Raw genomic sequence first — 20,947 nt, 5'->3', positions numbered from 1 at the left:
AATTTTGATTAAAAAAATTCGATGGCATTTTATAGAAAACCCTCATTCTTCTTCCTAGCCCAAGTTACTTCTTGTGCTTAGCAAATAAAGCATACCAAACCTTTCACACCAGTGCTGAATAAAGATGAAAAGATATCTTAGACAGTACATGATCCTGAGTTGGCTAATTGCGTGACTTTTTAAAAAGTCCCTTCTTGCCACCCGACATGAAGCATTTGTCGAGAGATTTGCAAATGTTCCTCTTCTTCAATACCTCAGATATTAGTAACTCTCGCTAGTTCATAAGCATCATTTTTCATTTTGGGGCAGGTTTTGGAATTTCCATGTATCAGTTGTATTCTGGTCTCTAAAACCATAGAAAAAAGTCTAAGCACTCTTCAATATGACAGACCTTTTGAGTTTAGGTAAAACATGATAACTGTTTTCAAGGTCTTTTTGTTAGAATAAATATCCTTAGGTTCTTTGACCTAAGGATATCCTTAGGTTCTTTGACCTTAGGTTCTTTGACCTTTAGTCATTCGCCACATGCTATGATTTTGCACCCATCCTCACCCTGGTCACTCTAAAAAGCTGAGCTCTAGTTTCTCCAAAGACCCTGTGTGAAGTATATATGTGGAATTTAGGACTGTCTTCAACGTGTTGCCTGAAGACCAAAAGTGGAATGAGATTTTCATCTACTTGTTTCTGGGCACTATTGTTTATTGCCCGCTTAAATCTTTCCTGAAGGAGGGCAGGGAATAAATAAATGGCTGTTGTTCTATTTAACATAGCCTTAGATTGCATTAGCTTTTTTTCTTGGCAGCCTCATTTTTCCTGTTCAGTGAATTCAATCTCCGTGGCTGGTAATTCTGTCACTTGAGAGTGTTGAGATTCAAATGAAGCCAGGCTGAGTACCAAGCCATTCCACAGTCACAGTCCACAGCCCTCTTCCCTGCCAGTCAGCAGCCTATAGATCCTTGGCTATAAGAGAAATTGAGACATGCTTTGTTCATTCCATCCCACAAATGGCAATCTGGAGGCCATAGAAAAAATAAGCTGGTTTTAGCTGTTTGGGGTAATAGTTCTGGATCTGCTCAGAATGGTTGGGTGACTTGGGATAAGTGTTCTAACAGGGCTTTTGGAAGTCATTGTAAAGATTAAAATAACACAGAATACTCTCCTTACCCATATCAGTGTTCAGTAGTAAGCATCGTATTTTGTTAGGAAGGTGAGCACATTACTACATTTTTGGACCGATCGAACTGCCAGACCTTTTGAACATTGTTTAAGTGTTTAGATTTCAACTGTTCTTTTCTTTTTCTTCTCCATGGAATTTTTTGAGGATGGAGAGTCACTTTCTTTAACTGTCATATAACTTTTAGACATGCATTTCAGTCCACACTGTATTGTAAGCACACAGAGGGGTTTTATTACTGATTGAATTCTGTAATTTTTAGTAATAGACATGGGGACGGCTGGAGTTTAAAAAACAAAGATTGTAATTGTGAAATCATGTTTTAAACTAGAGGATAATGATCTCAGCTCTTAGGATATTAAGCTGTTCTCGCCATCCAGCATTGTGCCAAGAGGCCCTCAGGTGTGCTCAAATAACAACATTGTTAAGCCCGTGAGCTTGTCTTTGATTCCTTCGCTTTTCACCTGTCATATTTGGGCAAGTATGCACATGTGGTTGGTGGCTGCTCAGCCTCTGGATCCCAGGTCAGTGTCGCAAATACTCACTATGCATGTCTCCACTCACCTTCCTACCGGTGGTACACCTCCTCCATTGACTGTAGCATTCCTTCTTGTCAAGCCTATATACAATCAAAAACATTTCTCCATTTAACATTACAGACGGTTACTGCTGGTTGGTAGTTGGCATGGGGACGAAATATCCTCATTTTAGCATAACACTCTAGGGCTAGACCACCGGAGTTCAAATTCAAGCTCTGCCTCTTCCTCAGTATAATATTTATAATATCATGTATATTTCCTCAGCATAATTTATCTGTGTCTCAGTTTCATTATCCATAATATGGAGATAATAATAGTACCTACTCCATAGAGTTCTTGTCAGGATTAAATGAGATAATGTGAAGATGTTGGAGCAGTGTCCACACATAGTTAGTTCTTAATAAATGGCAGCTGTCAAGGGAAATCAACGGCCCTTTCCTTTATGCAGTATCACCTTGAGATATACAATTAAAAACTTATTTAATAACTCAAAGCTGGATGTGGACATTAAGAGTGATATATTTGATAATTACAGATGTTCAAGTGTGTGTTTGTATGTTTGTGTCATACTCGATTCCTCTGTGCATTTGAGGAGATGGATCAAGATGGAGAGTGATTTACATTTTTATAACTTTCTATTTTAGTTAGTATTTGAATTAGACCCTTTGGTAAACATGTCACTAAAATATTCTTTCCAAAACGGGCACCGATCTGGCTAATGATAGTAGTCAGCCATTAACCTGAATTTCTTCCCTCTCCAATTCTGTTTACAGAAGTACAGAAAAATTACCAGCTGCTTGAGGAAGCAGGAGTCAGTCTTGCTGACCGTTCTGTTGGCATTTGGTTAGGTCTTACTGTTTTTCTGATAGACTGTTGGTCAGACAGCCTGGGACACTCTGACTGTCTTTGGAGTGTTTGTGTACCCCATTTCTGCACTTGTTGCAGATAGCTTTGCTGAGGTTCTGTTGCTACTCTTGTGGATATATGAAGTGTGGAATGTGTGTGTGTGTGTGTGTGTGTGTGGTGTGATTCGGGGGAGTGTATTTATGTGTGTGCATGGACACAGGAGTTGTACGTATTGAGGAATATGAGGAGATTGTATACATCTGTGGTGTCTGTGTGTGGAGAAAATACATAACTACGTGTTTCTATGTCTCTTGTGTTTGCACATGTGCACCTCTGACAGTATAAAGAACAGCCACTCCTCAAGTTGCTATTTTCTTTAAACAGCCTAGTCAACGTTATCCCGTATTTTTTTCTCCCATTGCCTCCCCTTTTCCTGGTTCCTCTCTATCACTTTCCCTTCCTCATCTCTGTAAGTTTTACCCTCTCAGGTGGTACCACCACTTAGTAATCTGTACTGTGCCCTCTTTCTCTTAGAGCTGAGAGTGTCCTCAGCTTGTAGAGGGCTTCACGGGATGGATCTACCTAGTTTCTCAACGGTTCTATGCAAGGTAGCTCATGTTTACCCAGGGCGCATATCACTTCAGGCTTTCTTGGGTAAGACATGCCTGAAACCTTGAATTTCAACTCTCCTCTGCTGCTCCTTAACAAAGTATTTCCTCTCTGCTAGTTCCAGCTATAGGCAGATCAGATATTTGAATTATACCCCATTTAACGTTGAGGAATTTCAGGCCAGCAAATGATAGAATCAGATTTAGAACCTGCTGCTCTTTTCACAAAGTCATTTTTATGGAGGGTTGGGGAGGAAGGAGTGTTCAGATCAGACATGTGGAGGGGTCTGTCAGTAAAACACTTACGGAATATTATTTTACATTCTAGCCCTTTCCTAACCCCTGACATTGTTGAATCTTTACCCATCACAGGCCTTAGTAGGGAATCTGTTGATGGATTGATTATTTTCTCAGGGCTTGAGTGAGATGTGTATCCTTTCCTTTTTTAGTAGTATTCCTTGGCCAATTAAGTTGTGGGTGAAGGCGTTTTCTTTGCTTCATACTTGGCACTGATGTTTGTAACCTGCCCTGGCAAAATTAATAGTAATATTAATAATTGTGGCAGGTCATGAACAAAATCTGTCAATATCACTAAATATTCATGCTTTCTGCACCCCTTATGTTCTGTTTACATTTCTACTAATTAAGCATCTCAGAGCTCAGTTAGAGAAATAACAACTGAGTTTATTAATGATAATAATTATGGATATTAAATTATACTTGGTACCATTTACATAATGCAAATGAGGGAATTAATTACAAATCTAGAGAGGGGAGAATGTTCTGGCTTGTCATTGAACTCTAAGCCTACAACATTCACAGTAGGAAAGCTTTTTTCTTTTTTCTGGCAATGACATTGACCTCCAGGTATCTGTAGAAGGAGGACTACTTGAGAATCTAGAGGATACAAGCTTAAATATGTCTGCTTTTCATCTGACTCATGGGGTGACTTAAGGTTAAAGCTAGTAGCTGACAGATATAAAGCCATTTAAATTCCACATTTTTTCCCCTATATATGGTATCATTTAAGACTTATAACCCCCTGAGGAAAGAAAAGTCAGATTTTACTGTTGAGGCAGTGAAGTTACACGAGCTAATGGGATACCTTTGAAAATGTCATCTCACAAACAGTCCCACTGAAACAGAAATGGATCCACCTTCTATTGGGCCATGGAAGTGGGCCTCAGGCATGTTATCTAAAATTGATGTATACTCTACACATGCTATTTGGGCCTGGGGAAGACACCTGACACTAGCTACGCCAATCAGACCTTTGGCTGGGAATTGGACATAGAAATAAGAATTGAGAATCAGTCGTTCCTTGTGGTTAGACCTATACCATACAAACTTGGGTTATTCCACCAGGCAAGCTAGATGGCAAAAAAAGTAATTGACAGGGATGGGGAAAGAAGCAGATTCACAGAAGGAAGCAGTAATGAAAGAGGAAATAAACTCTTTTCCTAGGCATGCAGTGCTGTCGTAGCTTCCTTATCCAGTACTTCTGAGATTTTGTGTTCCTGCCTTTGACTTCTGTGAAATGCCTGTGGATCCTTGAAATAAACTACTTGTTTTATTGTCTTTGCTTAAGGTAGCTTTAGTATTTGCTTATTATTAATAGTCCCAATGAAGACAAATAGTTTGCCTAAGTCACAGAGCTAATGAGTAGTGCCGAGTGAGAGAGAATTCACATTTCTTTACCACATCTCTGCAGTTCTTCCCATAGCCCTGTAGCCGTTTCTTATATTCCCCAGTCCTCATCCGCTATTCAGGATCCATCCAGCCCTGTCATGAGGGTGGAGCCCACCCCGGGTTTCTCAGATCTCAGAGTTGTGGGTGAGACCATTCGGCTTTGCTTCTAGCATATACAGATGTACTCTGTCAGGATGCTCCTTGATTCATTAAAACGCTACAAGAAGGAAATGCAGCCAGCTGCCATTCTCCTTTTGCTCATCATCTTTCCTGGTGTCAGTAGCACCTCGTTGCAGTTGGCAACGTTGTTGACGTGAGTGACATTAACCGGAGCACAAATCAGGTAGCATCTGCTGAGGAGTGAGAAAGAAAAAAAACACATTTATAAAAGGGAAAACAGAATCAGGGTGACATCCAGGTTGTCTTTTTGATAGTCTCTGTTTTTGGGTTGTATTTAGGATAGATGGCTCCATTTTTTGGTGTTCCAGTTTAACTGTTTCAAAGGTTGTCTGTTAGCTTTATCTCAGAGGAAACTCATAACGTTGAACAGCTATCGTAGAACACGGGTTAGAACTAGGATAACCGTGTGGTCCAGTTTGTCCAGGATGATCTCAACTTGTAACTATTTTCCTAGAATAATTTTTAGTAGGACCCCTTTCCTTCTCAAACGTGCCCTGATTTGATTGACACATTATTTGGTCATCCTAGTGATAGCTGCCTGATCACATATGAGGACCCATCCATCACTGATATTTACTGAGCATCTACTGTGAATGCTCAAAGGTGGTGTGAGGGATGTGTATAAAGTGTAAATGTAAGCAGCTCATAATCTCTGCCCTTAATGAACTTCCTTCCAGTTTAGGGAAGGAAAGAATACAGCAAAATAGAACTGTAACTCCAGGGGACAAAAATCTTCCTATAGATAGGACTGGACAATGCAAGCCAACTGATTCTTTGTTTATTTTTCTTGCTGGAGGCATTGTACGCAAGGACAGAGAGTCTGGAGACAGCTTGCGTTCACATTCCAACTCTGCCATTTGCTAGCTGTGTGACAAGGAGAAAAGCGACTCATCTGCCCAAGCCTCTAGTTTCTCAATTACATGTGTGGATGGTAACAGTGTGTTACTTGTACTGTGAGGATTGTGTTATGTGTGGAAGGTGATTATCGTAGTGCCTAGTGGAAACTAAGAACTCTGTAAATCAGAGTTGAGATAGGATTCGTAGCAGCATGTCCTTATTGAGTTAAAAATCTTTGGAATCAGACCTTGTCTCTACCATTCAAACTCTGTGACATATTAGGTAGGGCTATTCAAAGAATCCCAGCACTGTAAGGCCCTGTACTGTTATCCAGCGCCATCCCTACCACTCAGCAGTGAATGGTTGGTAGGTAAACAACATTCCTTAGAATCATTCATCACATTTCTTCTCTACATTTTCAAATAGAGTTGTGACAGCAAGGCAAACTGTGTGCTGTGGGCTTAGGAGAACAGATGGTGTCAGAAAAATCTAGCATGTGATGGAAAAACATGGTATGCTCCCATCCAGCAGAGGAAGGGGCAGGAACAGTGTGTACTGAATAATTCCTCCTTCTGAGTGGTGAAGGTGGGAAGTAAAAGGAGATGATGAGTTATCAACAGCACAGTCCTTCATGGAAAAGGTCTAGAATGCTGCTTCTCTAGAATTTCTGCCCTGGACCTAGAAAGGTATTAAATTTTCTTAAAGGCTGTTTGGACACATGTTTCTTGGAAATGCACTAGGAACTCCTTCCATGAGTTGATTGAAAAGTTTGGGACATCTTCGGACCTTGTCCAAAGAATATGGGCTCCTTAAAAAAGAACCCTCAGATATAAAGCTAAACTTATCTAAATTACTGTTATTCACTATGATTATTTAAATTAATGACTAACTTTACTGAGCCCTATATGTCAGATCTGAGCTAAAAGCTCTACTATGCATTGTCTTATTAAATGTCTATGACTGCATTCTGACATGAGTGCTATGACAATTCCTATTTTGCTTATAAGGAAACTGGTTCAGAGAGGCCCAAGGGTCTAAACAACCACTAGGAGGAAAGGCCTTTTACCTAGGCCAATCTGTGTCCAAATTTTATACTCTTGATTACGATGCTGTATGCTATGATGAACTTGCCCTAAAAATAATACATTATAGAACTAGCTAAGCAAGATCTTTGATGATCATAGTGTTAAAGGATGGAATAATACTGAATGGAAGAAGAAGAATTAAAATACTGAGAGCTAGAAAGGTATTTCCGGTTTGACTGAATTTTCCTCCTGTTCCCAATCTAAATTACATGGGGCTCTGGCCTTACAGCTGGGTAGCTAGTCTTGTTTCACAGGGAAGATCTTTTAGTTTTACTCCGGAAAGCATTCCAAGATTTTAGCAATAGGCAAGTGCCAGAAAGTGCCAGAAAGTTCTGAATCTAAGGTGGTGTTATTTAGTCTAACTGGACGATATGGGTAGGTATTGGAACATAAGTTATTTTTGCTATATTGGGTAATACAGTGATTCCTCATTTTTTTCTTTCTTTTAATCCTTTAGTTCTACTAATATTTATGATATGAATTCTCTATGCCAGGCTCTTTGCAGACACAAGGCAAGAAAAGGAGGCACAATGCCTATTCTTATTAAGTTTATCATCTTGCTTTGTCCTAGGGAAACAAAAAAAGATTATGAAATCCTGCTACGTTCAATAGTAGGGTATAGTACTTGTATTTTGCTGTTCGTCTGTATTTAAAGTTACTTGCTTGCATATGTTTCTAAATGCACCCACAAGCTGTCTCCTAATAAAGCCATGGAGACATAAGCAATGTAGTGTTTAATGGCTAATTGCCTTGATGCAGAAAGGTAAGAGGGTCACAGCTTTGCTGAGTAACCCAGAATAAGTTGTTACATTTCTCCAAGCTTATTTAGTAATTTAGAAAATGACCCTCTGCCCTCCTTTCTCTGCAGGCGAGCCAGAAATATGAAATCATTTTCTACCTGAAGATGCATCTGTCCCAGAGTTGAACAAGTGCCTAGAGCCAGAGGACTCTCAAGATCTGGTTTTGAAGAAGCGGCTTTTTCTCCTTTTCCCTGTCTACTTTTGGGTGAGTCACTTCATCTTCCATTAAGTGGGAATGCCGTTCCATGTGCTGCCTACCTTGATGATGGCCCAATGTTAGGATCCAGTGAGATGGATTTGAAAGTGCTCTGTGGATTCAAGGCTTTCTAGTTCAGTGGAACTTCAATCTGACAGCTTAGTTGGTAGGCATGAAATAATTTCAAATGGTGTGGTTGTATACTTTGCAATATTAGATGGTTTCTTTGTGAAAAGAGACAAGAAGATGGCGATGTGAATTGTTCTCTGAATTCAGATATCACCGCAACAAAATGCCTTCTGTAATACAATTTCTGGTGGGTAACCAAGTTGAAATGCCTGCATCGTCATCTATCAATGCATGAAACAGTCTATTCAATACAACGAGTTGGTCCTCAAACTTCTGTTTCTCTTCCCTGTTTATGAGACGTGTCCATAGCTCCTGACACCAAGTCCCAAAATCTGCCTCCACATTACAGAGTATGCTCAGAAGGGAGCTGTTTCCTTGTCAACAATGAGAATTAGTACAGCAGTTGGACTGGAAGGAAAAGCCTTTGTCTATTAGGAAGCCTGAAGAGCTTGGTTGCTAGGCAACCCAGTCTTTAGGCAGCAAATAGCGTATACCAGGAGGGAATCCAGCGGGGTGGGCCTGGAAAATAGGGAGAAGCAATTTCATACTTAGAGTCAGCTGAGGCAGGAAAAAAAAAAGCACTGCTTACTACCCAGGTAAAGAAGAGGTGCACACGCTGAATTAAGTTGTGCGTTTTAGCCTCAAATGTGTTAGGTGCCAACACTCACAGGTTACTATTATCTGGAAAACTGTGTGACCTTGAGTAGGTGACTTTCTCCAGCTTCAGGTTGTGTGGCCAACGCAGAAAGCCAAGGAGCCAAGTATCACTAACTTCTCCTCATTTCTACCAGTGCAGCCACCACATGAACATATACCTCCTTAAATCAGAGAAACGTGATTCTGATCTTTTATATACTGCATTTGCATGAAACGATGGATAGAAGAGGCTACATTACTAAAAACCCTGAAGTAAATGCTCTTTGGAGTTCCTGAAGCTTAAGGTTCTAAATAAAATGACTATTTTCCATGCTTAAACACAGCTAAATATTTACACAGGGCAGAATATGCCAAGATGCAGATATGGGGGAAGTTATCTTTCATGCAGCCAAGCTCTTATTGTTCCTCTCTCCCCAAATATATTCCTCACCCAGCTGCCAGCAGATTCGAAAGATGCAAAGTTAGGTACTTTGGGGGAAGTTAAGGCATGAACTACTCCTGAGCCACTTGGGCAGTCTGACATATCAAGTAAACATTCACTGATTCTCGACTTAAGCCTGACAGTTTATTTGAACACAAAGGAATGAGGCACCTTCCAGTGAGATTTGCTATGAAAGCCATCCAGGGTTGAGAACTGGCCTGAGGTTGGCACATGTGGGCCCATGAGGGTTGAGTCATTACAGAGAGAAGGCATTAGATGGTAAGATTTGCAGATATGCAGGTAGATATTTGAAGCAGGATTTCTTCACTTATTTTAGCTGTTAACCTTGGACATGTTACCTAAGTTCTCTGATGCATAGCTTATGCACCAGTACAGTGGGGACAAGAATGGTATTTGCCTCTAAGAGATGCTATGAAGTTTAAATGAAATAATGCATGGAGATCATTTAGCAAAGGGCTTGACATATTGTAGACAATGAATAGACTGGTGAGCTGGTCCATGGAGGTACTTGGGTTAGGGTCACAGAGTAAAACTAGGCCTGTGTAACTCATACTTTGTGAGCAAGAGGAAGGAGTGGTTAGAAAATCAACAGTTTGGAAGTAAAAACAAACTTCACACCTCAGGGGCAGGATATTGGCATGGAAAGTCCTGTAGTAGGAGTTGGGAGACTAGGCATCTGCGAGGGTCTAGGTCACCACCAGGCAATTAGAGCCCCAATGTGGAATTATGACAGCTCAGAGTTGGCACCAAAAGAGCAGGCATATGCCCAAGACCACCTTCTGAAGCACCATAGAGCTCTACTCCAGACAGAGTTTAGGAAGACAGCTCCAAATCCAGATGCTTCCAGTCTGAAATCTTTTATTTGCAGATAACACTATCTTTGAGTACTTTCTGAGCCTTTTGTATTCTTGGATTTGGGACTCTTACTCTATGACTGGTCTACTTTGCAGATTCTTTCTTACTGTACAGGCCTTGCTTTATACAATGTATGTCCTTTTTCCCCATGGGCTGCCACTTTCTCACCAGTAACAAGAAAGATTGACGTAAATGATCTTTGAATTTGCTCTACCTCACCTTTTATACGTTTCCTATTTTTTCTCTTAAGAGTCTTGGAGCTTGTTACTCATTCACCAGATACGTTTTTTTGAGTGTCTACTAGGTGCCAGGTGTTGTCATAGGCACTGAAGATACATACAATTGTAACATTCTAGCAAAATGCCTGCTCTCGTGGAGTTTACAGTGCAGGAGATGGACCGTATCAGGTGGACAAAATGTCTGATTATTTCAGATGGTGGTAAATGCTGTAAAGTTCACTGAAAGAAAGAGGAACTGTTTGAATTACCAGTTGCAGTATAGAAACCACCCACTATGTGCTGCCTTAAAACAACAGTAATTTATTAATCCTCAGTCTGTGAGTTGACTGGACTCAACTGTGTGGCTTTCCTCCTCCCGGTGCTATCCCAGAGTTACTTTATGCACCTGAGCTGGGAGGTCAGTTGGGGCTGGAGCACCCAAGAGCACCTGTCATCCTGCAGGATCCCTTCACTTTGTCATCATTCTGTACTCCTTCTCAAGCTTCTTTAGAGAGTGGCAGCAGGATATTAAAAGCACAAAGCCCATTGTGCAAGTGTTCCCTAAGCATATGTGGTTGTCATGTTTTTTGATGTCCCATTGGCCAAATCAAGTCACATGGGGAAGCACAGACTCAGTGTGCAAGGGGACTATATGAGTGCATGGAAACAGGGCATGGTTCATTAGGAGCTACCAAAGATTGGGGAAGATGACTGCTTTATGTTGGAAAATGGGTGAAACCTCTGATAAGTGCTCTTTGAACTTAGACCTGAAGGGTGTAAGAAGATCAGAGAGGAAGAGGATAAACACAAAGGTGCTGAGGTAAGAAAAGCTTGGCATTTTTGAGGATCTGAGGCTAGGCCTGTGTAAGTCATACTTTGTGAGCAAGAGGAAGAAGTGGTTAGAAAATCAAGTCTAACCACTTGAGGTTGGACAGAGGCCAGATCTTAAGGCTTTGAGAACAATAGTAGGGGCTTGGATTTTATTCTACATGCAGTGAGAAGCCATTCATATGTTTAAGAAAGCGTCACCTGATCTGACTTACTTTTTTTTTTTCTTTAATTTTATTTTTGGCTGCGTTGGGTCTTCTTTGCTGTGCACGGGCTTTCTCTAGATGCAGCGAGCTGGGGGGGCTACTAAGGAACAGGTCGAATAAAATAGATGGACACCAGGCCGAAGAAGTGAGCACATGTCAGATTAATCACTAGGGCTCAAGATGTCTCTAGCTGGTTTCCACGGTGAGAGGAGGACCAAGAAATAAGACAGAATAAATTGGAGGTTATAAATAATCTAGAGGTGCCTTAAGATGCTGAATGAAAAAGCCCAGAGATAGGCCACAGCCACTCTGCTTGATCTCTCCTTGTTGGTAGAAGATCTGTTCCTACCAGAGGAAAGAGCAATGTCAGGGACAACGGTAACTCATGTTGCAAAAACTCTCCTGATGGAATCACACAGAACTGGGCTCATGTTCTGACTTTATCAATGATTAATTCTTAAAAGAACCTGGTACTTTATTCTCTAAGTTTCCACTTTCTCGTCTGAAAAAGGGTTGGTGAGGAGGATTGAATAAGATACTGCTGTATAAATTTTTTTTTCTGTATAAAGTATTTGTACTGCATTTGATATCCAAGAACTCTCAATGACTATTTTTTAATATAATCCGTGAAAAAGAAGCACGGATGAAGCAAAAATAAAGGGAAAAGAAAAGAAAACAAATATGAAAGTTTTTTCAATTGTATAGCAAGCACGACTCTGAGAACGCTGTGTTTCCTTCAAGTAGAGAATCAAATTCCGTTGAAAGCCACTTGCCACTAGCAAAGGTGTGGCTGTCTGAATGTGAATAGCCTGCAGTTTTTTTTTGAGTAGCTCTTGATGTTTATATGTTCACTAGGCCCAATTTGATGACAGACAGTTATCTTAAAGTGTCATGGGACCTACAGAGAGATGACTTATCCTACTGGGGGTTCACCCTTAGCTCCCGGACTTTCTGGGTTTGTATAACAGCTTTTTGGGTGAGGGCTGATGAGGTCATGCTGGGATTGCGAAGAAGGCACCACCATAAATAGCGTTTGCCATGGAGCAGAGTTCAGACCTGTCACTAGAGCTGTTCTTATTTAATCCATAACAGCCACCACTCCCCAGTTTGCATTTTTCCCTGCCTGACTGGCATCTGTCTTCATATCCTGTGGACTTGAACGGATACAACATGTTTGCTCTAGTATTTCTTTATGTTAAGTCTACTCCTTGTGATGGTCCTTTAAGGGGCCAATCAAGGTTAACCAAGCACACATACTGAAAACCATGGGACAACTATTACAAGGCCACGTTTAACATGTTAAAGCTCTCATAGCACATGCGCTTTACATAACACCGCATTCTACTGATGGAGAAACTGAAGTCCAGTAAAGACCTGGTCACATGGCAGAGAGGAAGGGAATTATTATTCAAGCTCTGGTGTTCTGACTGTAAGTTCAGTGTTATTTCTGTACTTTTGGCCTGAATGTTTTAACTTGAGGAGTTGGGATAGAGAGAATGATGAGTGTGATGGGGATAATCAGGGAAAACTTCTGGGCAGAAATGAGCCTCAAAGGCCCGATAGGCAAGGGATGGACCAGGAGGGTATTTGAAAGTAGGCCAGGCCACACATATCCTAGTTTGAGGATAAAAACTCACATCTTGTATCTTGGGGTAGAAAATTTTTTTTTTTATCCTTATGGCGGTGATGTTATTTTCTAGCACGGAATACTTTCCTGTGCAGTAGGTGGTCTGGCTACGGTGCCTAATTTAATCTTTCACTGAATATATTCTTTCAAATACAGTATCTTAGTTGACAGTTATTAAACGCCTGGTTGACACCAGACATCAAAGAATAGGGGAACAAACACGAGGTGCCGCAGATTCATTTAGCAACTAGGGATAACTGCTGGATAAATAATGACCAGAGTAGATTTATTTTCAGGATGAATGGCCAGTTGCTATGTGAATTGCAATTCCTGAATCTGTCCTCTTCACCAGCCTGCCAGAACACCCCAGAGGCCCCTGTTTGAGGCCTTTCAGAGATTGGCTTTTAAATTCTTACTGCTGCTTCACGATAGGTCCTTTTTGATACCAAAGTGCATTTTCCTCTCATATCTCTCCTCCTCCACTGTGCATTTGTTTTTTCTTGTTACCCTAGCTGGTGTAGCAACTGTTAGTTGATAAATTCCTGGGTGGTGAGACTACCTGTGAAAAAGGGATTTGTCAATGGCACGATCCTGTCCCTACCTTCCTTCCCAATCTCAAGAGCATCCATTGAAGCGCTAGGAGAGTGGCAGCTGATCTGGAATATCAGGCAAGGTCTCATAAAATCATGCTCTTTGCTCTGCTGTTCTTCTTCCTCTGAGTTGAAAGTGTGGCTGGGAGATGCTCGTACCCAAATCTCCACCTCTTCACCCTATACCGTAGGCCTTCCTCTCGATTACATCTTATAGAAGGTTGAGGTAACTGGTGGCACTAGTAGAGTTCATTGTATACCATCTCGATCATAAAGGATGATTAGTATTTAGTAGAGAGCAAAGGAGAGTCACGTAGCAAAAATATAAAGAGTCCAGGTTTGGTGGAGCCAATGGTAAACAGAGGAGTGCTTTCCCTGCCTAAAATCATTCTCATTCCTTACCACTATCTTCATCATCTCTTTTTTTGGAAGGACCACTCTTTCAGGTCAAACGCAAGACATCTGTGGACCAGAATGGCCCTGGGCCTCCCATTTGTAACTTCTTAGTACTTTACAGTTTGTTAAGCAATCTCCTATTTATGTGCATCTGATCCCCAGGAGAACTCACAGAGAGACAATACTGTTTAGTTCTCTTCTGTACATGAGACAACTCAACTCAGTGACCTAAAGGAGGCTGGGGAAGAACTGGGACTCAGACCCAGGCCTGTTACCCACAACTCCAGAGTTCTCTTCATTCTACTATGCCTACCCCTCTTCTTCATTTCTCTACTTCTTTATAATTCACCTTTGCTGTCTAGGCAACCAGGGCCTCATCCTTCCCCCAGTCATGCAGGGATACTACAGTGATTCCAAGCCTGGGCAGAACTTACCTGAAGTCTCAACAGTTTCCCCTTCCCACTGAACATCTTTTATCCCTGCTCTGACATTCTAAAATGACTATTGCTGTGTTTACCTATCAGTGAGGGATTCTAGAAGAATAATTGTATACACACCAGGAGTTTCAGCCATCACATTGCCAGAGAGCTTGTGTCACTTTTTTTTTTTTTTTCTCTTGAGAGGAACAGTAGAACTGTTTTTAGCTTTTTATTTTTTTTAATTTTTATTGAAGTATAGTTGATTTACAATGTTGTGTTAGTTTCAGGTGTACAGTAAAGTGAATCAGTTTTACATATACATATATCTACTCTTTTTTTAGATTCTTTTACCATATAGGCCATGACAGAGTATTGAGTAGAGTCCCCTGTGCTACACAGTAGGTACTTATTAGTTATCTATTTTATATATAGTAGTGTATATATGTCAATCCCAATCTGCCAGTTTATCCCTCCCCCACCCTTATCCCCTGGTAACCATAAGTTTGTTTTCTACATCTGTGACTCTACTTCTGTTTTGTAAATAAGTTCATTTGTACCCTTTTTTAAGATTCTGTGTATAAGCAGTATCATATATTTGACTTTCTCTGTCTGACTTCACTCAGTATGACGATCTCTAGGTCCATCCATGTTGCTGCAAGTGGCATTATTTTGTTCTTTTTTATGGCTGAGTAATATTCCGTTGTATATATGTACCACATCTTCTTTATTCCTTCCTCTGTTGATGGACATTTAGGTTGCTTCCATGTCCTGGCTACTGTAAATAGTGCTGCAGGGAACATTGTGGTGCATGTTTCTTTTCAAATTATGGCTTTCTCCACATATGTGCCTAGGAGTGAGATTGCTAGATCATAGGATAGTTTTATATTTAGTGTTTTAAGGAACCTCCATACTGTTCTCCGTAATGGCTGTATCAATTTACATTCCCACCAACAGAGCAGGAGGGTTCCCTTTTCTCCACACCCTCTCCAGCATTTATTGTTTGTAGATTTTTTTGATGATGGCCATTCTGACTGGTATGAGATAATATCTCATTACAGTTTTGATTTGCATTTCCCTAATAATTAGTGATGTTGAGCATCCTTTCATGTGTTTGTTGGCAATCCGTACGTGTTCTTTGGAGAAATGTTTATTTAGATCTTCTGCCCATTTTTTGAATGGGTTGTTTGTTTGTTTTTTGATATTGAGCTGCATGAGCTGTTTGTATATTTTGGAGATTAATCCCTTGTCAGTTGCTTTGTTTGCAAATATTTTCTCCCATTCTGAGGGTTGTCTTTTCGTTTTGTTTATGGTTTCCTTTGTTGTCCAAAAGCTTTTAAGTTTAATTAGATCCCATTTGTTTATTTTTGTTTTTATTTTCATTGCTCTATGAGGTGTATTGAAAAAGATCTTACTGCAATTTATGTCAGAGAGTGTTCTGCCTATGTTTTCCTCTAAGAGTTTTATAGTATCTAGCCTTACATTTAGGTCTTTAATCCATTTTGAATTTATTTTTGTATATGGTGCTGGGGAGTCTTCTAATTTCATTTGTTTACATGTAGCTATCCAGTTTTCCCAACACCACTTATTGAAGAGACTGTCTTTTCTCCATTGTATATTCTTGCCTCCTTTGTCATAGATTAGGTGACCATAGGTGTGCAGGTTTATTTCTGGGCTTTCTATCCTGTTCCATTCATCTACATTTCTGGTTTTGCGCCAGTATCACACTGTTTTGATTACTGTAGCTTTTTTTTTTTACATGAACAATTCATAGCCTTAGATATATTATCTGACAATAATTGAAAAAGTAAAATTTCCTTCAGGTGTCCTCATTTAGAAACTGGCAACAGTAAGTGTAGAGGACAAACTGTGGATAAATAGACTTTGGGTGAGTCTTTTCAACTGCTTACATCTCAGTTTCCTCATCCTGAAAATCGGCAGCCACAGTAGCTAACTTATTGTTCTGAGGATGGCATGAGATAATGCATATAAGGCACTGATGCAAGTAAATCTTGAGTGGGTATTAATAATATAACCCAGGTCTGTCAGACTGTAGAACCCGCCTTCTTTCTTTCCTTCTGTTGCTTTCTCTCAAGCCAAACTATGAAGCCCTTAGGGACAGTAGCACCTGCCTGTCCACCATGGTTCACACCTAATCCCCATATGACTGTGTTTGCTCTCTGACCTCATAATATGAACATGGCCCCAGGCAGTATGAATATACAATTGTTTATACAAGAGAGGTAGGTTACTGTTATGTGATATTTCTGTCTGAAACCTGGGATTTCAAAGGCTAGAAAACAAAACATATACAGTTCATTTTCTTACTGGTGTGAATCACTTTTTTAAGTTAAATCATCATCTCTTTTTTAACCCTTTAGCTTGTTTAGGCTTGTTCTGAAAAGTAAAATGTTTCCACTGGATTGGGGTGAGAAAGCACTCTGTAAATACAGATTTTCCAAAATTCCATAGGAAGGAATAAGTGTGATTGAACTGTAAAGTTATAAGGAAAGTTAGAGAAAATGGAAGCCCAAAATGTAAGGGGCATGACTAAGAAGGGAAGGTATGAGAGGAGTATTGATTGAAGTGGAGGTGATTTTTCAACAGAATAATAATAAGGAAAGAAAGTAGATGTGTAATGAGAGTAAGAAATCACCCAGATAGTGGTTTGTTGGTATGTGATCTACTCTGGCAGTAAAGGAATATATTAAATCAGTAAGTTAACACACAAGTAAGTCCAAGGCTATGAGCCAATAGTAGATGCTGGTTTCCTGGATAGCTGTGTACAAGGTTGTCATTCCCACTGTGAATGAGGCCAGTGCAATCACTGCTGAATGCCTACTAGCTGAAAGGGAGTGGGCTGACCCATCCAGGGAAGCTCTGGAGGATGCTTCTGTTTCACAGCACCTCCATCCCAAAAAGCCCTCTGAATTTAGATGTATGGGTAGATGTGTGCTTCCAAATGCTCCACAAAGGGGATATCTATCCCACCAATGCTTTTCTTCAAGCTAACCTCTAAGGCACTGAGACCATCTGACCCTTCCTTCTGAGACAGTTATTTTTCAAGGCAACAGGCAGTGTTTTGTTGTTGTTATTTCTTTTCCTGGTTCCTGAGTTTTTGCCAAGTTCATGCAAAGGGAGTTACATGCCTCCCGCTGTGGTGTGGTCATTGTCACCTGGCAGGCAGGTGGGTTCCCAGCTTGGTTGACCCCTACTCCTTCCCCTGGTTAGAAAGTCCAAGTCACTCAGATCTGATATGGGCTCACAACTGTGTCACTTAACTAGCTGTGAGATCTTTGACAAGATATTTAACTTCTCTAAGCCTCAGTTTCATGAGCTATATAATGGGGAACGCAACGGTTTAAGTTTCAAAGTTTGGAGAAGTTTTCATCTGTGAAAGACTTAGCATTGGTTAGTTTACCTTGATGCTGAATCTGTAGTCAACTTACATCAAACCTAGCCATGAAAAATCTTACAGAAGTTGTGACCCTTTTTATAATATCTATATCTAGCTGACAAAATATAATTTTATTTGAGAAGGAAAAGCTTAGTAAATTTATTTTGAGAAATGACCTAGAACCTGATGCAGTGTCCTTGGCATTCTGAAAGAAATAGTGAACAAGAAAAACAATGAAATTGCTAACCTTAAAATGAGAGCAACATATATACCCCAAGGGCTATTCAACTAATGACTAATTTTCTACCTTTGCAGTGAGAATACTAGAAGGCTAGATAATTCTTAAAGGCTCTGTCATCACCAATTTATCTCAAAATCCCAGAATCAGAAGAAACTGTATCAAAGGTCCTGAATATTCTGTTAGGAGAGCTTTGAGAGTAATCTAGTGTAGTCCAAACCCAGTGTTTGACTTTTCCCTACATTAACCCTCCTGGTTCTGCTTCCATACCTCTGACAGTAGGAGTCCTGTTACCTTTCAAGGCCGTTTATTCTCATCTGGACTTGGACAGCTGAAACTGTTCTATTTAAATTCAACATAAGAAAGACATTTCTTACTCCTTGCAACTTACAGAAATTCAATTCTTGCTGTCACAAGGTACATGATTAATCTTTTCTCCTCATTTGATTCAAAGAGGATATCATAAACCTTAAACTCTTTTTTTCCCAGTTAAATAACCCGAGGTTGGGGAACTATTCTCCATGGGACCTAGTTTTAAGATCTTTTTTCCTCTTGGCAAGTTTCCTCTTAGAACACTGACTTGGCAGTAGTGTCTTCCTTAAAGGATGGCATCCAGACAAATTGCACACTCTTCTAATCTGAATTCTCCATCTCATAGTTCTCACAATATCAATTGCATGTCAGATTGTTTCAGACTTCATTCCACTCCTGCCAGGTCACAACTTCCTGTTTCCTAGGTGTACATTTGTTTACACCTTATATTTAAGGTATATGTTTCTTTCTGTGAGTTTGTCTGGAGATGATTTTCATATTTTTTAAATCCCCATCTAGAAAAATACTTGCTCATCTCAATGGAGAATATTTTTGCACTGTTAAAAGAATGTGAATTTTGTTATCTTGGGTAAGGTACTTAAACTCCCTTAGCCATTATGTAAAATGGGCATAAAGCTAAAACATACCATACCACCAAAAATGATTGCTGAGAAGATCTAAAAAGTTATTTAAGAAGTTCCTAGTTCAGTGCCAGGCTCATATAAGTACTGAAGAAATGGTCCAAAATATACATTAATAAGGGTAGGTGGTGATTCCCAGAGAAGCCAAATCCATAAACCCTCAAGCAAATAATTTGTATTTTCTCATAAACGCCACATCCTGAAAGTACTTTGTATCGAGTCATTTGGCTTTATTTCCTCTGGTTTCATGCCTAAAAGGAAATTGGTTACCAACTTCTGCAAAATAACCTTAGTCTAATACTTCAAGCCTTCACCATCCTGAGGTTAAAATAATTATAGAGGTTGTCTTGACCTCAGTGTTCGAGGCACATGAACTTCCAGGAGAAGGAGAAAGGGAATATGTGGTAGGAACCATGAAAACTTTATCTTCAGCCTTTTTAGGCAACATAATTATTCTCATTTTCTTTTTCTTAAAACGTTAGGGGGAGATTTAAAGAAGCTATCAGAAAGAAATAGAAAAAGAAATTGTGGAAGATGCTACTTATACACTATGTTAAGTAAAGAGATTGCCTTCTGGAAGTGAATACTCTTGATGTAAATTGAGATTTAAGAGCCCGTGTTTTATCTGTGCTATGAAATTAGGCAGCCTAATTGTCTACTTGTAGTCAAGGTGCTACAAATACTGTTCTGTTTCAGACTATATCCTGGACATTGTTCCCTATGAAAAACAGGATTTCACATATACAATAATTACAAATTATGTTGTTTATATATTTATAACAATTCAGTAACTAATACCATTTTTTAAATAAGGTATTTAATTTACCTTTCCCTTTGAGGGTGAAGATTTGTTTTCTCATTTTATTTTTTTAAACATCTTTATTGGAGTATAATTGCTTTACAATAGTGTGTTAGTTTCTGCTTTATAAGACAGTGAATCAGTTATACATATGTTCCCGTAACTCTTCCTTCTTGCATCTCCCTTCCTCCCACTCTCCCTATCCCACACCTCTAGGTAGTCACAGAGCACTGAGCTGATCTCCCTGTGCTATGTGGCTGCTTCCCACTCGCTATCTATTTTACGTTTGGTAGTGTATATAGTCCCATGTCACTTTCTCACTTTGTCACAGCTTACACTTCCCCCTCCCCATATCCTCAAGTCCATTCTCTAGTAGGTCTGTGTCTTCATTCCCATCTTGCCCCTAGGTTCTTCATGACCATTTTTATTTAACATTCCATATATATGTGTTAGCATACGGGTATTTGTTTTTCTCTTTCGGACTTACTTCACTCTGTATGACAGACGCTAGGTCCATCCACCTCACTACAAATAACTCAATTTTGTTTCTTTTTATGGCTGAGTAATATTCCATTGTATATATGTGCCACGTCTTCTTTATCCATTCATCCGATGATGGACGACACTTAGGTTGTTTCCATCTCCGGGCTATTGTAAATAGAGCTGCAATGAACATTGTGGTACATGACTCTTTTTGAATTATGGTTTGCTCAGGGTATATGCCCAGTAGTGGGATTGCTGGTTGTAGGGTAGTTCTATTTTTAGTTTTTTAAGGAACCTCCATACTGTTCTCCATAGTGGCTGTATCAATTTACATTCCCACCGACAGTGCAGGAGGGTTCCCTTTTCTCCACACCCTCTCCAGCATTTATTGTTTGTAGATTTTTTGATGATGGCCATTCTGACCGGTGTGAGGTGATATCTCATTGTGGTTTTGATTTGCATTTCTCTAATGATTAATGATGTTGAGCATTCTTTCATGTGTTTGTTGGCAATCTGAATATCTTCTTTGGAGAAATGTCTATTTAGGTCTTCTGCCCATTTTTGGATTGGTTTTTTTTCTTCTCTGACTGCTGTGGCTAAAACTTCCAAAACTATGTTGAATAAGAGTGGTGAGAGTGGGCAACCTTGTCTTGTTCCTGTTCTTAGTGAAAATGCTTTCAGTTTTTCACTATTGAGGACGTTGTTGGCTGTGGTTTTGTCATATATGGCCTTTATTATGTTGAGGAAAGTTCCCTCTAT

This window comes from Neophocaena asiaeorientalis, unplaced genomic scaffold (genome assembly GCF_003031525.2).
Source record: "Neophocaena asiaeorientalis asiaeorientalis breed wild unplaced genomic scaffold, Neophocaena_asiaeorientalis_V1.1 scaffold405, whole genome shotgun sequence".
NCBI classification, from domain to species: Eukaryota; Metazoa; Chordata; class Mammalia; order Artiodactyla; family Phocoenidae; genus Neophocaena; species Neophocaena asiaeorientalis.
The sequence above is the reverse complement of the archived record's forward strand: the minus strand, read 5'-3'. Positions refer to the sequence as shown.